This window comes from Theropithecus gelada, chromosome 7b (genome assembly GCF_003255815.1).
Source record: "Theropithecus gelada isolate Dixy chromosome 7b, Tgel_1.0, whole genome shotgun sequence".
NCBI classification, from domain to species: domain Eukaryota; kingdom Metazoa; phylum Chordata; class Mammalia; order Primates; family Cercopithecidae; genus Theropithecus; species Theropithecus gelada.
The window spans coordinates 16,148,769-16,170,494 of NC_037675.1; the positions used below are offsets into that span (position 1 = coordinate 16,148,769).

A 21,726-nucleotide genomic window follows, 5' to 3' on the forward strand; every position below is an offset into this window, starting at 1 on the left:
GTGCTGGCATCTGCTTCTGGTGAGGGTTTCAGGAAACTTACAATTATAACAGAAGGTGAAGGGAAGCCAGCACATCACATGGGGAGAGGAAGCAAGAAGGGAAAGGTGGAGGTGCCACACGCTTTTAAGCAACCAGATCTTGCAAGAACTCACTATTGTACCAAGGCATGAGGGATCTGCCTACATGATCCGAACACTTCTCATCAAGTTCCATCTCCAACATTGGGGATTACATTTCAACATGAGATTTGGGTGGGACAAATACCCAAAGTTTATCAGCTTCTGATGATTGTGCGATGCCACCTGCTTTCTATTCTTTTGTGGTTTCTTCATGTCCACTGCTATCACTGAGTCTTGTTATCTAATGAACTTTCCTATCAACAGTTTCTGGCCTACAGATGGGAGACATCTTTGAACTTCTTAGTGATACTAGTGCCCCTTATGCTAGTTTACTCCTAAATGATTTTTTAAAATAATCAAGCCCTTTTGTGGAACAAAGTCATTTGTTGGGTTTTTCTACTTTTCATTGTATATCTCCTCCAGCATGCTCATTTCTCTGACCTTTAAATCCCTGTTTCCAACACCTGCCATAGTAATTCTGGCATGTCAACTTTGCTTAAGTTAAGTGATCACTTTCTCTCTGCCTTTAGGAGCCATGCTAGCAGCCTGTTTGCACCATTTCACTTGCTTCTTTCAATGGTGTTGAATACTGTATTTGGGGAGAGGACACGCACATTGATAACTTTCTCTTATTCCACCTTATCTTACACCCTCATGGAACTCAAACTCTGGTTTCATACATACTATCCCAATTTCTGCAATATATTTTGGCTAAGACTGCATTTCCTTACCAAAATAGAAATACAGTGCTTTTCTCCTTTTGCACTGATACAAAGGTTGATACATGCTATTGTGCATAGAAGAGGCCTCTTCATAATCTTCATGCTAAGGGAAACACTACCATGTAATAGAGAAGACTGTGGTCCTTCTGTAGGTTCATAGAATTTAGGAGAATATGGGCATTTTGGTACATTAATCCAGATATCTTATTTCACCTATGTTATCTTGTTAGCATACAACTGTTCATACTATTGCCTTATAATAATTTCTAACAGCACATAATACATCTGATTCATTTATTATTTTATTTATTTATTTTTGAAAATCAAGCCTCACTATGTTGCTCAGGCTGGACTCCAACTCCTGGGAGTTCAGGAATTTAACTGAAGCAATTCCCTGGGAGAAGTCCTGGGAGTTCCAGAATTCACTGAGCAACTCCTGCCTCAGCCTCCCAAGTAGGTTGGAATATAAGCATGTGCCACAGTACCCAACCCTTATAAGCACTTTTATTTTTGCAAGATTGGTAGCATGTCCATTCTCATGTGTATGACTTTCATAATTTGACTCTTCTTTGTTTTTCTTTCAGTTAGACTACTTAAAGTTTTGCCAATTTTGTCGATCTTTTGAAGGAATTAATATTTGCTTACATTGATTTTCTTTTATTCTGTTCTTTATTTTATATTTTTTCTGTTTAGTATTTCCATTTATATGTTTGCTACATATTTATTCTTCATCTTCTATTTTCTTTATATGAAAAATTAAGTTACTTATTTGAGATCTTTCTACTTTTTTATTATAACATTTACAGCTATAAATTTCCCTATTAACAGTTTTAGCTGTGTACTATATGTTTTGGTATGTGTTGCTTTCAGTCCCATTCATATTGAAGTATTTATAAACAATTTTTATGATCTTTCTTCTCTGTCTTACTAGTTGATTTTGCAGCATGTTCTTTAATTTTCATATATTTGTGAATTTTCTGTATATTCTTTTGTTATTTATTTCTACTTCCATTCTGCTGTGGACTGAGGACGTACTTTTGTATTAATTTTAAATTTTAAAAAATGTTGAGGCTTGTTTTATGGCCTAACATACAGTTGACCCTGGAGAATGCTTCATTTGCACTTGAGAAGAATGTGTATATTGCTCTTGTTGGGTGCAGGGTTGTACAGTTTTCTGTGAGGTCTTGTTGATTTATAGTGTTCAAGCTTTCTATTTCTTTGTTGATTTTTTATTTAGTTGTTCACTTCATTGTTGAATATGTAGTATTGAAGTCTCCAAATATTATATTATATATTTAGTTGATAATTTTATTAGGTGAGTATGTGTTTATACTTGTTATATATTTCTGATGAATTGGTCCTTTTATTATTATAAGATGTTCCTCTTAATCTCTAGTAACATTTTCTGTTTTAGTGTTTCTCCTTTGTAATATTAGCATAACCATCTCAGTTCTTTTGTGGTTATAGTCTGCAAGTTGTTTCAGGTTGTTTACATCTTACAATCTAAGATATGTCTCTTGTAGCTCAAATCTAACAATCTTTTCCTTTTGATTGGAGTATTTAATCCATTTACATTTAGTATTATTGACATGATTGTATGTACTTCTGCCATTTAGCTTTTTGTTTTCAACATGCCTCATGTCTTTTTCCTCCTTGATTACTTGTTTTGGTCTTCCCTCACATTAAATGAATATTTTCTAATGGAATATTTAAATATTTTAATACTTTAAATTATATTTTTAGGTATTTCCTTAGTCATTTCATGAAGGACTATGATATTCCCTCAACTTATCAGAATTTACATTAGATTAACAGTCACTTAGCTCTGGTGAAATATCAAAATTTACTCCTATATAGCTCAATTCCCACCATGAGTTGTTGTGCTATTATTGTTTATATAAATTATTTCTTTATATGTCACAAGCCCAAAATATACTGATAAAATCATTGCTTTATAATACTTGAAGTTTTTTAAGGAAGCTAAGAGAAGAAAGGAGATAACTTATATATTATAGACTTTGCTATATTAATCTCCTTATTTGCTCTTTCTGGTTCTCTTTATTTCTTCCTAGGTATTTGAGTTGTGATATCATTTTCTCATTCCTGTATAACTTTATTTCTACTTATTTCCTCTCTACTCTTATTTTCAAATATATTACATTTCTATTTATTATAGGCTCAATGATATAATTATTTACATATTTTTAACAATTGCTTTTTAAAATGGTTAAGAGGAGAAAAAACAAATAGGCAATTATCTCATTTTTTGTAGTTGCCTACATAATTGCCTTTTTGAGTGTTCTTTTTTCTCTCTGTGGATTTGATTACTGACTGGTTTAACTTGCTTTCAGTTTGATAAATTTCCTTTGGTATTTTTGAAAAGCAATTCTTATAGAAGCAATTATCTGGAGTTTTATTTAGCTTACAAGGTATTCACTGCACCTTGTTACTTTTTTTTCTTTTTTTTGTGCTTTGTTTTGATTTTTTGAGATGAAGTCTTGCGCTGTCACCCAGGCTGGGGTGCAGTGGTGCCATCTTGGCTCACTGTAACATCTGCCTCGTGGGTTCAAGCAATTCTCCTGCCTCAACCTCCTGAGTCACTGGGATTACAGGCATGTGCCACCATGCCTGGATAATTTTTCTATTTTTAGTAGAGACGAGTTTCTCAATGTTGTCCCACCTGGTCTCAAACTCCTGACTTCAGGTGATCCACCAGCCTGGGCCTCGCAAAGTGCTAGAATTACAGGTATGAGCCACCTGCACCTGACCTGAACCTTCATTTTTTAAAAAATAATTTCATTGTATGTATATTTGGCTGACAGTTATTTTTACTTTTAGCCTTTTAAGTATGTCACCCCACTGCCTTCTGACCTCCATTGTTTCTGTTGCAAAGTCAGCTATTAATCTCAGTGGAATCTCCTGGTACTTGAGTACTTTTTCTCTCACCAATTTCAAGATATTATGTTTATCTTTGGGTTTTAACATGTTGACTATGATGTGTCTGGTTGTTGATACACATCTGCATTTATACTCCTTCTAGTTCATTAATTGACCTTGGATGTTTAGATAATGTCTTCATCAATTTTTGGAAGTTTTCATCCATTATTTCTTTGAATATTTATTTGTCCTTTTCTCTCTTGCCTATACTTCTGGTAACTCTATTATATGTATGCTAATGTATTTATTGTTATCCCATATTTTTCTGAGGCTTCCTGCAAGTTTTTATTATTTTTTTCTCTACTCTTCAGATTGCTTGATCTCTGTGGAATCTGTCTTCAAATCTACACATTCTTTCTTCTGCCCCCTTGTATCTACTGTTGAACCCTGCTGGTAAACTTTTAATTTTGTTTTTTTTACTTCTAATAAAGAATTTCAATTTGATTCCTTTCAATATTTTCTATATGTATTGATATATAATACATATGATAAGACATTGTCATCATAATAATCCATTAATTATTGAAATATGGTTTTTCTTTAGTCTTTGAACATATCTATAATATTGCTTGGAGGTGTTTGTTAATTCACCCACTGGGCCTCTTCCAAAGCAGTATTTCCATTGCCCACTTTCTTTCTTCTGTATAACATTTTCCTATTTCTTTGTTGATGACATTTTTGTTGTTGCTGTTGAAAACTGAAATTTTTAAAATAATATATTCTAGCAAGTCCCTATTTAAATTCCCCTCACCAATACACCCTAAGTGTTGTTTTGGCTGTTTATGTAGTTGTTTATTTATTTGTTTAGCAAGTTTAGTGAACTAATTCTATAGTCTATTTCCATTATAGCATTAAATTTCTGCTACTCCTGCTCAAATTTTAACCCATGTCTTTATCTTATCACCTCACTAGTTAGATGTTGTCCCTGGTTAATATAAGATACTTATTCGTCAAGGGCTGCATTTAACACCTTGTAGCCAGTTAGATTTTTACCTATTTCATTGGATGGCTGTATGTGATTTGGAGGCTGATGTCAGAGGTTAGGGAACTTATGTTTTGATGGAGGATCTTACTCCACCATCCTAAAAGTAGTAATTACTAATAATGTTTTTTAGTATACCATCAGTCTCCAAAGCTATTTTCAGGTGATAACCTGTCCTCATACTGAATCCTTGCTTTATGCATTTTTTCCATTTCATCTGATTTATTGAGCGTGCTGCAGAAAAACTCCAGGAAAATAGTGTCAGCCATGGCCATTGCTAATTTCTAAAAGGACCAAAACCAGCACTTCATTGAATTGGTCTTTAATTGCTTGAACTTCATGTGTCAAGAGAAACCACCTTTTACTTGGGGACTAGTGTGTAAGAATTTCACCTGAGCTGACTTGGGTGAAATTCTTGACAATAGGTTTTGGATGGTAGCAAAGCTGTCAATCAAATCAGTTGTTTGGGGAAGTTAAAATGCCGGGTAAAGGAAAAAAAGACATATCATTTGAGCTTAGTTTGTAATCTGAAAGGTGCCAAACCATTTTCTCACTTCTTCATGATGCCTACAGTACACTTGATTCTTTAAAACAGTGAAACCCAAAGTAACTACGAGATAACATTTCTTGCTAAATTACATCTTTGTGTATCTTTGCAATAAACACCTATTACCAAAGGCAATCTGTGTGTGTCTTTTCCATGGAACCTTAAAGATCCTGGCAATATATCTTGCATTTCCTACAGAGAATTATCCCCAAACATCCGTGTTAGTTTGTACGAGATGAAGTTTCCATTCTAACTACAAATGAGTTTGCATTGTTTAGGTTGTATAGCTAACTTATGGTTCCCTGACTCTCTTTTTTGAGAGGTTTTTTGTTTAATGTAATAGAAAATCCAATTATTATGTAAATATAAACGTAGTATAATTACCACAAACAAGTAGGCGAAACAATGAACTAATGGAGTTTCTCGAGTTAAAGGAACCTGTGATTTATGACTGTTTCTCAGGTATGATTGATACAGACAGTTCAGAGAAATGTTCTTAACCATTTCTCCCCAACATAATGTTAATGTTTTCACTCTCAGATCATCTAATATGATGCATATCAGTGAAGAAAAGTTGCTTTGGGAAGGAATATATCTCAAATTCATTTTTCTTCTTTTTCAGACTTATTAAAGACAAGAAGCTATAAACGTCATTATTTAAAATGCCTCCCTTTAAAATGTTTCCAGCAGATGTTTATGTAGAAAAAAATGCTGGATCTCTCTTGGCAAGACACAGAAGTGACATTTCTTGAGGGTTCTGGTTGAAAAATTTGTCTTTGGCTTCATGTCTTTAAACATCTGCAAAAACAAAATAATCTTTATTACAACTTGGAGAGAAGCAAAGTACATAGGTCCCTAATCTTTGAAACACTCTTCAAGGGAGTGACAAAGAAAAAGATTCCAAAGTTCTTTTTCTTCAGTAGAATTTCTCTGTGACCTCGGAACTTCAGAGTCATAGTTATGTCATCATTAAACATTAATAACTTACTTAAATGAGGGAGAAGCTAGCACACGCAAACTGAAAATTCCACTTCCTGCCTAAATTACTGATGTTCTACATTTTCCCTGTATGCATACTATCATTATAAGAATCCAAGCCCAACTGAGAAATGTGAGATGCAATGAGAAAACAAAAGGGTACTAGACTAAATGAGAGAAACATATGCCATGTTTTCTGATGGGTGTGAGGTTTTTTAAATTTTGAATTGATTTCTTCATTCCTTCTAAATTTAAATACTTTCAGCATCTAAGAGCTCAACTGAATTAAACTGGGCACCATCTGAAAAAGAACAGAACACAATGCTCAGATCTCAAAATGACTTGTTCTTTCTTACACAGTAACATTTTAAACAAATAATTCCAACTATCAAGAAGGTCTTTTTATTTTTATTTTTCCCATTCAGGTGTTACATTCAAAGTTTTGTGAAGGTACCATCCTGCCCTATACTTTTCCTCCTTTATTTTTACCTCCATGAGTTTCTCTAGAATGGATTTTATGGATTGACATCCAACTGGTGTAACATTTCTCAATCGTACTGTCTGCTCCAAGGACTTTAAGCTGCTTTTTAGGTATGTTTGAGATCCAAGGTTTGTTATGAACATGATGTCCTCCTATACTCTTAGAGTAAAGGTTGCATCAGTTGCAGGGACCTAGAAATAAGAGCGAAAAGTCTGCTGGAACTCACAAATTGATAGTACAAATTTTAGTTTGTGTATTTCTTTACTATCCTATTTAATTCTATTTGGGGAATTGGGAGGGAAATAGAGAATATGAATGATTCTTACTAAAATATGTGCCAAAATTAAACTTCTAATTTTTGATTCATTATTTCAGCAATTAATATGAGTGATAGAGTTTTCAGTACTTTGTTTAGAAATGTATGTGTGTGTTTTTTCAATGAAAAAGATTGCATTAAATTTATAAAAAACAAAGAAAATATAAAAGTAAAATGTTCTTCTCTTATTAACCAGAGATAATTACTATTAATTATATAGCATACTTCCTTGTAGCTTTTTCATTGCATATATATAATAAATGCCAAATTGAGATCATGCTATTTTTTAAATTTAAAATTATATAGAGTAACATTTCTGTGTCAGAAAATATTCTCTAAAACTTTCATTTATTTGTTGCATAAAACCCATTATACATTTATACATGTAAATTGCTAACTTTTTTGCTCTTATAAGGATAACACTGTATAATACACATCCTGCATATAAAGTTTGTAAGCATGCTGCTTATTTCAGGAAGGTAAATTTATAAAAATAGAGTTACTAAATCAAAATGCATGTATGTTCTTGGCTCTTGACCTTTTGACAATAGTTTCAAAAATTGCTTTGAAGATATTTTCGATAATTTACACTTCCACATATAGATAAGACAACCATATCTGGACAAGTATTATCAAATAATTTTATGTATCATTGCCCTTTTGTTAGGAAATAAAAAAGTTATTGCATTTTTTTAACCTGTTTCCTCTTTAGCCTACTGTTCAGTTGAAAATATATTCATTAAACAATTGTTTATTGGATACTTACAGCCCTTCATATACATAGTTTCTGTAATATCTTTTGGCTATTCAGTTAGAATGTTGACAATTTTGTGCACTGGTTTTTCGTAACTCTCTAAATATAAATAAGATTATTGTTTTTGGTTTATTGTAAATATGTTTCCCATTTTGTCATTTGTATCATTTTTTTCTTGGGGTTATGTAAAATAATAAAATTTTATATATTAATATCTATCTATACTTTTTCCACTTGTTTTAGATTAGCAATTACTTCTCTACCCTGAGACTAAATAACACAATTTCTCTTAACTCTCAGGTTAGTGGAAGAATTACTCCATGTATCACTGTAATACAAATATTTAACTTACTTTGGAAATAATATTTGATGTTTGTAAGATGAATTTTAGAATAATAGGTCACTTTTCCATGTATTTGAAATGCTTTCACTATTACATTGCAGGTTGAAACACACACACACGTACACACACAACCAGACAGAAATACCTCTACTTTAGAGTCATAAACCCTTTTTAAAAAAATTCAAAATATATATTCCCTAATAACTTCTCATTTTAATTGTTGTGGTTTTACATTTTAATATATTGTAAAGTAAGTATGCTTCTATTACTGTACTTTTTCAAATGTCTTACTAGATTAAAATGATTTTACAAGTTTTAGCACACTCTATCAGAAATTTAATTAAACTTAGAAACTAATTTGAAATAATTTCTATCTTTTCCAATTATTATTCCCCTTCCAGGAACAACGGAATACAGGAACATTAGTATATATGTATATGCATGTGTATTTATATACATATATATGCATGTGTATTTACATACATATATATCACTTATTAAAGCTTCTTTTGTCTCTCTTTGTAAGGTTCTATGACTTAATCATCTTTACATATACTTCAACTTAGGTTAGCTCTAAGTATCTTATGTGTTTCAGACTCCTGTGGAATCTTACATTATTTTTCTAATTCTTTGGATTTGAATTGATAATTTATACAAAAGATATTGATTTTTCTGTACTTAGCAATTATCCTGTTGCTTTACAAAATGCTGTTAGCTCTTAGTGTTTCAGTTGACTTCCAAAGAATCGTTAGATATATTATCAAATTATTTTCAAATCATGAGAGCGTTTTTTGTCCTTTCTGCTATAACTTATAAACATTTCTACTTAATATATTAGCATATTGACTAGAAGTTATGAAACATTCAACAATTAACACATAGTATGTATTATAGTTATGTTTCCAATTGATGGAAATTTTTAAAAATTTCATCCATTTAGCAGGTTACATTGGCTGATATTTCTATGCATTTATGTTAAGAAGGTTATGTTTTTCTTAAAGTAGTAGGTTTTGAATAGGAGTTTCATTTATCTGTGTTATCTTTTTGCTTTCTCTCATTTTACTTATTTTTTATTATAAGTTGATGATAAAGTCTATGAATTTTGGCTTCCGTTGAGGTTCTCATAGCTTTTGTTTGGTCTTTAGGTATATATGTGTTTACCCATATGAAGCCTCTTAAATATTCCTGGGATCACTACTGTTTATTTTCAAGGATGATTATTTTAAAATATTATTATTATTGAATAGCTTTGGTGTTTGAAAAATCTATATTAACATCTTACTCTTTCCTTGTTAGTTTGTAACCTTGAATCATTTATTTAATATTGCCAACATTTAGCTGTCTTCTGTAAAATAGGAATAGTAATGATATCTACTAACAGGTGGATGTAAAGATTATCTGAGATAAAACATTCTTAACCCATTGTCTGTCAGATAACAAGAACATAATAAATAATGTAACAACGATAGTGGTAATTGTAGGAGAATTAGTATATTTCTTAGAATTTTTGTGGTTTACTCTTAAAAGATATAATAATTCATAGTTGTCTTTTCATGTCATCCCCTCAGGTTTTCAGAACAAGATTGTTCCAGCTTCAGGAAACAGATTTTGAATTTCTCCATATTTGATATAGACAACTTAAATGGTGTGAAAATTATATATTCCATGAAAGTCTAAAATAATTCATGGTTCTAGGACCTATATTTTATAAAATTTGAAAATACCTTTTAAATTTGTTTTATGTCTATTGATCTTTTCCGATTCTTCAATACCTTCTTAATCCCTTCTTTACCCAGCTTTTCAATTCCCCAAAGACTCAGTATTACAGCCTTTCTCTCAATTAATTTTGCTTGTCTATGCTTTAAGCCTTGTCTCTTTGATTGGCTTTATAGGTTAAAAACTCTTTTATTGATTGATCAGTGACTTATATATTTATATTTGGTTTTGATTATATTTTCTTTTTCTTTACTGCCCTCCTCTTTTTGTTTTTCTCCTTAATATTTTTGTAATATTTGATATTATTTTTCTTTTTGAAGAATAAAAGCATTTGTTGCTATGCTTTATCCTAGAGTATGGCTTTGGTCATATCCCATAATTATAATTTCTCAAATCCTTCTAGCTATGAAGCTGCTTTGAGTCTTATCTTCTTGATGATTTTTGGAAGGTAAATCATTTGGGCTCGTGAGGAACAGAGGAGCCAAACCACTATTGAGAAGATTGCTGTTCACCCTTTTGACAACCACACAAGCCACAGATGATACTCTCAGGTAGTTTAGCCTATAAGGAGAGTACTTGTGGATCACAGATTTAAACATACAGTTAGAATTTTGACTTTCCTCTCTCTTGTCTGTCTCTTCTTACTCAGGAATTAATTACAAATTACAATAGGTTTTTAGGGATGTAGGACTGAATGATACCTAGTTTCTGACCTTAGGAAGCTCCCAGCCCAGTGGAAGAAACATACAAGCAAACCCTTTGGAATGGTCTTTATCCATAGATGGTGTATTAGTTTCCCTTTGCAGCTGTAACAAATTACCACTGATTTAGTGGCTTAAAACAACACAAATTTATCATCTTAGAGTTCTGGATGTCAGAGGTCAAACCTGTCTCACAGGTTAAAACCAAGGTGATAGAGGTCTGCATTCTTTTCTGGAGACTCTAAACCTAATCTGTTACCTTGCCTTTTCCAGATTCTAAAGCCTGCCTACATTCCTTCCCTGTGGCCCCTTCCTCCATCTTCAAATCTAGCAGTTCTGGGAAAATCTTTCTTATGCTGCATTTCTCTGGTTCCAACTCCTCTGCCTCACCTTTCACCATTTAAGGATGCTCTTATTAAATTAGACTCACCCAGAAAATCCAGGATGATCTTCTCATTTTAACATCAGCTAATTAGCAACCTTGCTTCCATCTGCTACTTGAATTCTCATAGCCATGTAATGTAACACATTCAGGAGTTTTGGAGAAGAAGACATGTATTTCTTTGGAGTGACAGAGGGACTAGCTACTACACATTGGAAGAATCAAGTATTCAATATGAGGTTATTGACAAAAGGAAGAACACACACAAGAATTTTATGTGAATTTTATAGGAATGAGCAGGAGTTAATGTGGTAAAGAGAGCATGAAAGAATGTTTCAATCCCAGGGAACAGTGTGAACAAAGGAATGAAGTGAAGAGAAGAAATCAAGTCTGGGTTACCTGACTTACTGCTGAGTGATTTTACAGCTTGGAAGTAACACTTCTCTGGTAGCAAGGTTCTCCAGAAGTGTGTGGTTGTGAGCTCACAGTTTTGTCATTGGTTCTGTTAAGGGTCCAATATTGCATGTCATTCATTCTCTGCTTTCCTCCAGATGGGAAGTTCTCAATTAGTGTTACAATGGGATGGGACCCATATATCGGAAATAAAGCTATATAGGAAAATGTTGGAGATTGCATTCATGTACAGATTTGGCAGTGTCTGTCAACTCAGTAATGGCTAACATGTCATACATACACTTGGCAAAGAGTGATGACAGCAAATAACAAGTACAAAAGAAGTCATTGAGGTGGTCATAAAAGGACACACACAAATGTATGCAGATGTTTAGTAAGCACTCATGACAAAACAATGTATAATTTGTGGAAATATTTTCAAATCTAGGCAATCCCTCTATGTTTCACTGTCACTGATGCATGTTAAGCAACTCTCATTTACATGTGAACTCCACAGTGCCCATAATCTTCAACTTGATTTGTAAGATTGTAATACCCATCAGCACTCTTACTCTAATCTAAGAAATTCTGGGAATGAAGAGCAAATAGGCAATATAAAGTCTATCTGAATATTTAGAGAAGGAAGAAGTACTTCATTTGTTGCATTAGAAGTAATGCAACAATTAATTAACCCAGGCAATAGGAATTTCTCTTGCATACCACTTCTACCTCTTCTGGGTGACAAGGACCCACTGTTCTTTTCAGGAAATGTATTTGACTTTTATTTCAGGTATAAACATATGTGAAATAAATAACTTATTTATTTATTACGATGTGTAAACATATGTTTATTCCTGGAATAAAAGTCAAATGGCTTTGGGAGGCTGAGGCGGGCAGATCACAAGGTCAGGAGTTTGAGACCAGCCTAGCCAATATGGTGAAACCCCATCTCTGCTAAAAATATAAAACGTAGCCGGACGTGTTGACACACGCCTGTAGTTCCAGCTACTCGGGAGGCTGAGGCAGAAGAATCGCTTGAACCTGGGGTCGGAGGTTGCAGTGAGCTGAGATCACACCACTGCACTTCAGCCTAGGTGACAGAGAAAGACTTGGTTTCAAAAAAAAAAAAAAAAAATGTCAAATGGCACTGGAGACATAAGACTGAGCCCTGGGGGACCAACCTTCTTGTTATCTCAGACTGTTCCTGAAGTTTTGCTCCTTATTTTCATGTGACCACCATTCTCTTCGTTCATTCAGTCTTACGTTACCTTCTCCTGGTATCCTCATGACCCCTCACCCATTGAAGTTTGTTCTAACTTTCTATCTGTAACCAACTTCAAAGTGTCCACCATGTGGTGATTTCCTTCTTCACTTCCATTATTCCAGCCACTTGCATGGGGACAGCAATAGTCTCTCCTTGGTGTTAGCCAGCAGGACTCTGTCAAGCTCAACTAAATTCCGAATGTCCCCACATAAAATAAAAATTTCTGGCATTTCTTTGATCTTCTGCCATATTCCCTGTTTTCGGTAATCAACTGTGTTTAACAATTTGCTTAACCACATGATAAACGTAAAAACATTGTTGCCCTTTTAATGTTATGTTACTGCATATAATAACTCAAAAGGAAGAAATCTGTGGTGTTTAAAATTTCTTTTGTAAAACTTCCATACAACGATACTTTTAAAACTTGACAAAGAAACCTAGCTCTCCTTTTTGCTTGCTCCAGCCTTCCTTTCTTCTTCCCTCTTGTCCCCATTTTTAAGGGCCCATTGTGCTCCAAGCATTGTAGTCTGATTAAGGATATGTTCAAGTTGGTAAGTACAGAACGTTATTGTCAAGGTTCTGTTCTTTGAATTTTTATGACGCAGAACTTACAGACCAAGAAAGTCAAAGAAGAAAGGGACTGAAGAATGTCAAGGAAATGACCTAGCACTAGAAGCCATAAAATAATGACAGTTTCAAGGGGAAGAACAGAGAGAAAGAGGAATCATGGGGAGAGGAAGAAGGTGGGGCGTTAAGGAGAGAATTTGATAAGGAACGACTTGAAAAAAGATGTGCTAGAGTAACTCTGGGATCAAAGAAACATGAACAGCCAGGAAAAGGAGATTTTTTTTTTTAAATGTTTCCAAGTACTTCATAATCTGATCCCCTGTGAGTAAAATAAGGAGTTTCTTTTTAATTAGGTTGTTCCGTTAAACTTTGTCTTTTGCACATGCCATAGCTCTGAGACTGACTATATAGATTTATGAATACAGAGAAAATATAACTAAAACAAAATATCTGGCCAGTCTACACATACTGCCTGTTAGATTTTATAATTCTATTTGAATAAATACATTTAGAACAAATAATATGATTTTATCATCATTAATTTCTTGAAATAGTTTCAGGATCCAAACTTTCGTTTAGTATTTTTAATACTTATAAATTTTGTTTGTCCCATAGTATGTAAGTATGTACAACAGGTTTTCTGAGTTTCATTTTCCCCACTTTGGGCCTGTTGGGTGTGTGTGTGCGTGTGTGTGTGTGTGTGTGTGTGTGTGTGTGTGTGACTGTGGTCTCAGAATCAAGAACTAGCTTGAGTATTTAACCAACTCAACATGCAAGGTTACGTGGTCTCAATTTTACTCATGATAACCTTATGACAAAGCAGTTTGTTTTGGCCCATTATAAACATGTGTGTGTCAGCTCCCTTCTTAAGAGACCATGGTGTTAAAATTTAAATTTCACCCCCTCAGTGTCATTTTGCCTAAGGCTTCTTTGAAAAAACTAAAAACAGACAGATAATAAATGAGCATGTCCTTATGTGTTTACTTCTTTTTAACCACTCTTAGCAAACCACCTGCTGCCAAAACTTTCTAACCATTCTACCACTCCTTGGGCATGCTGATGGCTGCAGCTTTCAAGCCTTGAAATGATACATAGGGCTCAATACATATGCAATTTACTCTAGTTCTACAAAGTACCATAAGAATTTCACACTGAAAATAATTAGTGGTGACCTCCTAAAGGAAGCTCCCAAAGAAAAATCTGATGGAAAAATTGAAGCTGACCATGCTTGGTTCTCTCCGTCAAGGAAACTCTCTGCAAGATAACTGTATGTGGTTCAAGAGGAAATTATGCCAGAAACAGCAGCAGCTTAGTAACAAGTAACAGTAAAGCTGGAGCAACATTTGGTTTTTCTGGACACTTGGGAGAACAGGCAGGAGGATTTCCTAAGGATGAAAATAAACACTTCAAATTAAAAAAAAAAAAAAAAAAAAAAACTAAAAACAAAAATATCTGGCTTCACCTCAGCCATTTACTTCTCTGCTTCTGCCCAACCCTGATCCCTGACTTTTTATTCTCAATTCTCACTTCCCTTTTCTGGTTGTAGCCAACAGGAATAGATCTGATGACTGAAATTCTTATGGGTAAAGGCTATGTGGACAAATACAAACTCATACACAATGGGTTCCAAGGTAAGTACGCCTGCAATCCTAGTGGGAGGCATTTCTCTGGCCACGCTACTTTTGCTGCCTCTGCATGACAAACACCCATTGTTCATTTCAGGTAATTTATTTCTGCCCTGCATTAAAGATGGTTGTCTGCTCTGCTCAACCTAGGTGGGGCTCAACAATATCTCAGAGGGTGGGCACAGCTTTCTTCACGGGGGCAGCTCCACACAGAAAACCGACAATGCACTTCCTGGGAAGAGGAGTGGAGAGCACTTTCATGAAAACAAATGTGCTTTTCAAAGGTGCAAAGGTCTGTAAGAGGGAGAAAGTAGATGGGGGGAGGTGATATTGAAAACAATGTATTTTTCCTTCATTGTCAATCATTTTGCACTGATGTTTCTCACTCACTGGATCAATGGCATTAATTGTTTCGGGAAGATGTCAAATGCCATCTAGGACAAAGAAGTCATTGCTCAGCTAGAAATTCAAATTAACATTTTTTTTTTAAGTTCATGATATTAAAAGCCTAGCTTTGTTGAATTAATAAACGATTTCTAAATTCCAAAGAACATCTTTCAACATATCCCTAGAGAAGCTCTGGGGACTGACTATAGAGGTTTACTGTAAGCCATTGAAACCCAAGGAACGTCACAAAAAACAGAATGAGAAAGCTTGCTGGGGGTAGGAGGAACTTGGAGTAATCTAGATGCACAAGTCTAAGGCTAAGATGTTTTTTTGAGTCCTTTCAAAGAAGAGTAATCCCACGTCCAGATATGGTGACAAGGTAATTCACCTTCTATTTGGGGCTTAGGGCTCTTTGTAGTGGAGTAGAAGTTGCAATGGGCAGATACAGGAAGGATCAGTCTGGGATGGTACATCTGGCTCCCCACTGCCTGTATTTATCTGGGGCATAAAGAACGATTTGATGTGGCTGGAACATAGGTGATGGATTAGGGTGGGCAGTAAAAGCCTGGGAAAGTGCTTGCCATTCTCAAAAGTTTGGCCGTCCCTCTCTTCACTTCTTGTGATAGTCTCTTCCCTTCTCACTGCTTTAAATGTCATCTGTTTGGAGGGGGCGCCCAAATTTATATCTCCTACGCACCTCCCAAGAGATCTGAAGTCGTATATGTACATGTATATGTATATGTATATGTATATATAAAATTGCCTACTTGACAGCTCAACTGGGATATGTCATAGGCATCTCAAAGTTAATATGTCCAGTATTTGAATTTTTATTCTTCTGTAGGACACTTTTCTGTCCCAGGCTTAGTCATATCCATAAAGGGTGCCGGTGTCCCCAGTTGCTTAAGGCAAAATTCTTAGAGCCTTTCTTGGCTCCCTGTCTTCACTGTCTCCTCACAGCTCACCCATCAGCACTTCTTGACGTGGTCATTGCCAGTCTAGTACAGGAAAATTTAAGTAAGAAAATCCTAAACTAGGACAGGGAGAGTAAAATGGAGTAAAAAGGGCATATCTTAGGGCTTGATAACTCTATAGAGAGGATGAGGGAGAGACAAGAGTTGAAGGTATTAGCTGCATGGGTGGATACAAGGGTCACCCAAATGACTACTATGGGAGAAGCCGATTCAGGCACATTGCATGTGAAGAATAGGAGTGACCTACAGACACAGACATTTATCAGGCAGTTATATAGCCATGCCTGCTGCTGAAAGGGAAAGGAGAGCTAAAACGCAGATCTTTATAGCACTAGCAGCTTCAGTGATGTAGTGAATTTCAGCTTAGATTCTCAGATCTTTCATCACCTGGAAAAATTTGTAAAACCACAGATTCCTTGGCCCACCCCCTCATGGTTTATATTCAGCATGTCAGGTAAGGTGGCCAAGAACCTGCATGGTTAGAAAGACCCCTGAGGAAATCTGATGTGTGTCCAGTTTTGGAAACCAATGAATTGGGCCACACCTGGGAATGGTGTGTAAAGAGCAAATGGCAAAGAAACTGGTCTTCGTAAAATGCAGCTCTAAGGTTTGAGCTTGGAGAAAGAGGAGCTTGTAAAAGGAGACTCTAAAGGAATGATTCGACAGGTTGATGGGGCAGCCACAGAGAGAGATGTCAGAGAATGAGCCTCTTTATCCTCTTTTGTGCTATGATTCACGACTACATTATCATTTTCCCAGTATTATTTTCTCAAAGCTAAAAATGTTCCTTTTCTATAGACTACTTCTCTGTAGACTATCTTTTTACAGTATCCTATTGAGTGAAAAAAGCATTTTATTAAAAGCAGTAATTTGTTACTGCTCTAAATGATCTTTTATACTTTCTAAAACACAGTGTCTTCTTGATAAAGCAGGTCTGAGAGTGAATTATTAAGCTACTGGAAGTCCTTGCCAATGAACAAAGACATAAAAAATAATGTGACTAAGTCTGCTAATGCAAAATGGCTGGGTTGTATTTGCTAATGAGTATGCTGCCGTTAGCACCTTTCACCTTTTTTTGTTTCTTTGGTAGGTTTCTTCTTGAAAAAAAAATTAGATTACTTGCAAAAATAATTTTCGAGATTCAAAACAAAGCACATACCTTTGTGTAGGCAGAATTTACACAATGGCGTTCTAAAATATCTTTCCCTTTTCTTCAGCAAGGTGATGCTCATTGAATGAACCATAGGCTAACTTCTCTGCAAAATCAGAGTGCACAGATGATGAGACATTTTATTTTTACTCTTTTCCACTTCCTCAGGCCATACCTGACCCTTTACGGCTAATGTGATCTGAAAGTGAGGAAATGAAGGTATTTGGATGTAAATGCTGAGCCACCTCCACACCTGGGTTTGCACACACCTGAGTGATAATGCTGTCTTGTATCTCTGTCTTTCCTGTTAAAGACAACTGAGAAAGACCTTGGAGGACCACAAACTCCTCCAATATGTTGTCATTGAAAAGCTGTTAGAAATTTAACAGCTGACAGCATTGCATCTAATTACTGAATTATTAAACGGAAGACATCTGCCTAAGAAGCAACCTCCTGTCACTCAAAAAGATAAATTCAAGTGAAAAGCAGAGGTACAATTAGGTCATCTCACTCACTTTTGCAGATAAATTTGAAATATTCAAACTCAAGAGGCAAGGAAACTTAATTGTGTCTGGTACCTTCTTTAAGCATAACTTGAAATATTAAGGCAAGTGCATTTTCAGTCCTTGCATTAGTTGCTGGGGACAACATTCTGAGCCTTCTGCTAATTTATATTTTTGTTTCAGGCCCAAAGTCTCTTTTTGAACTTAGATTCTTTTTTTTTGTTGTTGTTGTTTTTAATGACCCATTCTCACAAAAATTGCACCTATGAGATTTCAATAGAGGAAATAAATAAAGGTGGTGGGGCACAGGGTAGGGGCCAAGGATGATTAGAAGGGCCACCTTATAAGACAGTGGATTTTGTGCATAAGCCCCCTTTTCTTGCTTGTAGCTTTGAGATCATCTCACAGATATCCCCTAGCTTCTTTTAGCCTGTCAATAGAGAAAGCCAATAGCTTGCATTGGTTCTGCTTTTGTATTTGTGTCCTCAAAAAAACACATTTCTATGTGATCATATTAAGAATACAGTAATAAATCTAAATTACTGAGCTTTCAATGTTTGCTAGGCTCTATAAATAAAAGCTTTCTTTTTTCTGTTTTATCCCATAGTATCTCTATAAGTTAGACAACAATCATTAATTCCATTTCAGAGAAGGGAAAATTGAGTTACAGGTAAGTAACTTACATGCTCAAAATAACATGGCTAGAAAGTGGATGAGCCAGAGAATAGCACTAGTGTTTAAACTATCTACATGTCTTAATTAGTCATTTCTTTTCTTTTAAAGGATTTATAAAAAGACATAAAGAAAATGGTAATTGTGGCAGCCCTTTTCAACGTTGTGTTGCAATCGGATATCCATATTTTCTTAACTGAAGGAGAACATCAACTGTTAGCATAATTTCCCTGCTAGAGTCTTTACTTGGCCCCTGAGCTTCCCTTTGCACAGCACATCCAACTTTACCTGCATTACCTGTTCCTCCATTTGTACCTCTACTAAGGAGGCAGATAAAAAAACAAAACAAAACAGGAATCCTTGCTTATTTGTACACCCCAGTTGGCATCGTTTTCAGTTTCCACTCAATAAATATTTTTCAAACTAATCAAGTCCAAAGCCTTCAACTGCAGAGAATGGTTTCTCCTAATGATTGACTTTGTTTTGTGCTGCTTATTACTGGCTAAAGATATTTACCTGTATGACTACCAGACTACCCATGTCTCCAAGTCAGGCAGGATGACCCATTCTAGAGTATGTTTATGATGGAAACCTGGCTCTACAAAATGCATTCAGAAGCACAAAGTCTTCCAGGATCTTCAGTATGTGAAATTTGACCCTGATGATAAGCTTCTCTAAAGAGACAAGAGGGACTCATTGGCTCAGGTTAAGGTCATATGATTCTTTCCACGCTACTGAATTATATTTTTAAAATTATAAATATTGATGTGTATACACAAATATATATTATAAAATATGCATTAATAAATATATAAAATATAAGTAAATATGTAAAGTGTCTAAATATTAATATTATGTATATGTTATATATAACATACGTATTTCCCTTTCCTCAAGATGGTATTTAACATTATTCTTTGTTTAAACCAAGCAACGAATCAACTTAGACTCCAGAACCATGATGACATAATGGTTTCTATACAGTGTGTGTAGCCAAAATCCCTAAGTCTAGTTCTCAGTTCTGCTGTATACCAGCTGTGTGAACTTGTGCCTCTGTTTCCCAGTCTGTACAATAATATATTTAAAAGTGACATATAATCCATAGAGCTGGAACTTAAACTTTGGATCTCTGCTAATTGCATTAAATATTAATTTACTTTTTACCAGTTCATCTACTTAAGGATCTAAGCTTGGTCTTATTTATCTTTTCATTCACAGAACCTAGTACAATGTCTAGCACATAGTACATGCTCAGTAAATTTATGCTGCATGAATTTTGATTACTGTTAAAAGTTTGGCCTAACATGAGAAAAATGCCAAAATTTTAAAGAAATAATATGGCCCTGTAGGCAAGGTATTTTCTAGCAGTAAACAATGATCAAAATTCAGCTACTGAAAAATTATATTTTCTTCCAATATAACCAAACAAAAGCTTATAATGGCATGCTGAGGATGGCATGAAAGCCAGAAGCCTACAAACATGTGAAAAATGTTAACATCACATTTTTAGGCTTATTAGAAACAGCCTAAATAATTACACCAGTCAAATTACTGGTGGCTTTTGGCTCATGTCCAGGATGAAAGGTCATAACCCAACATACCAGAAGTTTTCCTGGCATGATTGACAGGAAGAGGAAATACACTGATACCTTTCACATGGGAATCACAGCTTGTTGCAAATAGAAGCAAAACACATATCTGGATTTTGTGGGAAAAGTTCATTGTGTTCTGACTCAAATTCTTTGTTCCCAAAGTTGCTTAATTGTGATTTATTGGTATACGTGTGGGGGTGTGGGTGTGGGGATGTGTAATGAAACAAATGCATACCACAGCAAAATAGAAATCATGCGCTGCTACTTAAAATTGTCATTGGATATATCCCTGCTTTCTCCTCATTGCAGTATCTATTGGATATTTTGGCCTTAGCCAGAGAGGAACCTATTTCTCAAATGAATTCCTTTTTCAACTCCTAGATGGAAAATTACGAATTTTGGAGTTTCCAGGCAATTGTCTACAGTCCACCCATATGAATGCAGAAAGTACTACCCCCAAGACTGAAGTAACAGGGTAATCAATCACAGCCTGTCCTAAGTCTGTAACATGTGCATGGGTATTCCCATGCTGCAGTTCTATCTCTGTGCTCTGGATGGATCTGTTGCTATTCCAATGATTCAACGCTTGGAGTAAGAGAAGGTTTTATCTTATGTTGGGGATTTTTATTGGGAGGCACGTGATATACTTCTCAGTTTCAATTCCATAATGTTTGAGAAGCTGTAGGTATTCACAAGATGCGATAAGCTAATTTATCAGCAGGGTCCATTTTGGGTCCAGGTGTGGTTTGTATGACATTTGGATGCTATTTTGCTGTAAGGCAAGAGTTTTCGACTTCCACTGCACATTGGTCTCACCTGGGGAGCTATTAGCCACAACCATCCATGCCTATTACACCTCTGACCAATTGGGTGGGACCCAGACATCAGTGATTTATACAGCTCCCAGGTGATTCCAATCTGCAACTAACACTAAGAACCACTATTAGGTCATAATCCTCTCGATAGGCAGATGAAACTATGTGTACATTATGCATTATTGAGGTTTTCTGAAGTAGTCACTAGCTCATAAAGACTAAGTTGTCTTCAGACTTTTTGAAGAACAAAAATTACATTGCTTACTCTTAAAATGTAAAGGTTCATAACTTGGAATGAACAATCTGAATCAATTTCCATTTTGTGTCCTTTGAACATAGAAAAAAAACTCTGATCACATTCATGTCTATATTTTGAAATCTTTTTATTTAATATATTCTCATGTTTCATGAGAGAAAACCCTTTGAGGAGCCCACCAGAGTATGAGATACTGGGTCTTTGAATTCATTTTTACTCAATAATAATTTTTAATTTCTTTTAAATTTCATAGCAATAAGGGCTCCCAAATAGTGTCCATGCTACCAAAGAATTCAAGATCAGTAGGAAAACCAGTTGTGTGTGCAATTAACTATAATACTATGAGATAATTGCACTACATGAGCTGTTTGTTAAGTACTAGGTCGTATGATCAAAGGAAGATCAGGGAAATTTCCAGGGAGAAATCAATGTTTATGTTGGTGCATGAAGGGTGCTTAGGGAGATCCCATGTGGGCATCTGGGCAAGGACACAAGAAAGTTGGTAGATATATGAAATTTACATTAGTTTTGGGATTGAAAAATATGCTG

General features: G+C 35.0%; 1 long non-coding RNA gene across 1 annotated transcript; it reads right to left on the reverse strand.

The window, feature by feature from the left end:
* Positions 1-5,733: 5,733 nt before the first annotated feature.
* On the reverse strand, positions 5,734-13,193 carry LOC112629476. Its single transcript, XR_003120604.1, has 4 exons — positions 12,554-13,193; positions 11,388-11,587; positions 6,776-6,958; positions 5,734-6,106 (listed from the first exon to the last, which is right to left on the reverse strand). It is a non-coding gene; the product is annotated as an uncharacterized LOC112629476 (long non-coding RNA).
* Positions 13,194-21,726: the final 8,533 nt, after the last annotated feature.